Below are 2,248 nucleotides of genomic sequence, written 5' to 3'. Positions count from 1 at the left end.
AGGAAAAACCTCTCCAAAAAAAAAAAAAAAATGGGTAAAATTCAATCACTGCAATGACTTATGGGAAAAGCCTATGTGTAGAAATTATACATACCAAGTTTCTAAAAAGTGAGATAATTTTTGAAAGTTTTTTTGTTTTTTGGTTTTTGGTTTTTGGTTTTTTTAGTAGTATCTCAACCAAAGGAAGATAGGTTCACATTTTACCATAAATGGACAGATATCAATCTTGGGCACCAGACCTTGAACTCATCAGAATCTTTAATTCCACTGAGCCTGAGGCTGAACCTGAGCCCCAGCCCAGGAGTTTGAGAGCAGTTTCTAGCTCTGGACATGGGCTCAGTTTTCATCATCCTCAAATAAACACCAGATCATGTAGCTTTACTGACATGCCTTCCTGACATGCTGTGTGCCCGGGTTTCACCCATCAAGTAAAGCACGGCCGCTGAAAGGGGCCTTTTTTTAAAAAAAAAAATTTAATTTATTATTATTATCATTATTATTTTCCAGTTTGATCAGAGAGAGACAGAGAGAGAGAGAGAGAGAGGAAGTGAGAAAGCAAGCCACCAGGTCCAAGACTTGAACCATGGTCGGCCATGTGGGAGTCCAGCGCCTTTAACCACCATGCCACTAAATTTTAAGGTAAAGTATTCTCTTGCTCTCAGCTCTGCCTTTGTCTTGTTAATAATCTCCCCTCCCCCTCCCACCCAGGAAGGAGAGGCAAGAGGCAGGCCTTCAGAAGATTCTTCATGGCTCTGAGCATGCCATGCAGTTTTCTATTTTGTGCTTTTTTTAAAAAAAAAAAATTATTATTATAATTTTTTTAGAGGCTCCTATTGGATTCTTCTAGCTGCCTCTCTGCTGGGTGCCCAGTTACAGGACAGCAAAATATGTGTCAAAAAATCTCCTGAAGAACTGAAGAGCATTTTTGAAAAATACACAGCCAAAGAAGGTGATCTGGACCAGTTGTCAAAGGATGAACTGAAGCTATTGATTCAGAATGAAATCCCCAGTTTACTCAAAGAGCCTAGCAGTCTGGATGATCTCTTTAAAGAACTGGACAAGAATGGAGATGGAGAAATAAGCTTCGAAGAATTCCAAGTGTTTGTTAATGAAAAATCCAAGTAAAGAAAACAAACCGGTTTCCTGAGTCCTGAAATAAGAGCATGTGATCTTAGCCTACATGGAATCCCAGGGGCTCTGGTTTAATTCTTTGCAATTATATTCATTTCTTTACTGCTAATAAATTCTTAAACGTGAAAAAAATAATTTTTTTAGTATTTTATTTTATTCCTTCTTTTTTTCTGTTTCTTTGTTGTTGTTATTGTTGTTGCTGTTGTTTCTCTCTCTCTTTTTCCTTTTCTTTTATCTTGTCTCTCTGCTCCTCAATATCCATTTATTGTGTTTCTAGACAGATCTAAGGGAACTATACCCAAACATCCAAATACTATTAGAGTTAACATATTCTTCAATATCTACTGAATCTGCTGCACAAAGCGATCACAACAGAATGGCCTAGAGATTCCAGATCACCTCTTCCTGCTCACTTCTGAACGTTCAGATTGAACTTCAAGAATTAGGAAGAAAAATACCATCCATCAGATGACTAGGAATCACTTCAGGACCACAACAAAAATGGGAAAACAAGAAAATAAGTCTCTTCCAAGGGAAAATAATAATTCCTCTTCATCCACAGGCAGTTCCATGGAAATTATGGAAATGTCTGATAAATAATTTAGAATATTCATAATGGCAAACCTAACAGACATGGAAGAGAAAAGAGACAACAAAAGGCAGAAGAGAAAGGAGAAAGAAGCTGACAAGTTCCAAGAAAATTCTTGCAAGATCTAAAAGAGGAATTACACACTTTAAAAAAAGAAACAAAAGGACCTGTTAGATATGAAGGCTATAATACAGGAAGTCAAAATCTCCCTTGAAAGTTTTAAAAGCAGACTAGATCATACAGAAAATGGAATCTCAGACATAGAAAATTGCTGGCCTAGAAAAATCCACCATAAAGACTGAGAAAATTGCCCAAGAAATGAGAATAATATACGAGAAATTACTAGATACCATCAAACATCCAAACATCCAGATAATTGGAATTCCACAAGATGAAGAGACTTATAAGGGCATTGATAATCTATTCCATGAAATCCTGCAAAAAAATTTTCCAAACCTAGAGGCACTCAAAGATCCAGTCTCAAGAATACAAAGGACCCACCCAACCCTACCGAAACTCCACGCATCC

General features: G+C 37.1%; 1 pseudogene; it reads left to right on the top strand.

Moving 5' to 3' along the window:
• LOC102478868 (protein S100-G pseudogene) overlaps positions 1-1,141 on the top strand; it is a 4,634-nt pseudogene extending 3,493 nt beyond the window's left edge.
• Positions 1,142-2,248: the final 1,107 nt, after the last annotated feature.

This window comes from Tupaia chinensis, unplaced genomic scaffold (assembly GCF_000334495.1).
Source record: "Tupaia chinensis unplaced genomic scaffold, TupChi_1.0 Scaffold144100_1, whole genome shotgun sequence".
NCBI lineage: Eukaryota > Metazoa > Chordata > Mammalia > Scandentia > Tupaiidae > Tupaia > Tupaia belangeri.
Note: the sequence above shows the minus strand (reverse complement) of the source record. Positions and strands in the feature narration are given on the sequence as shown.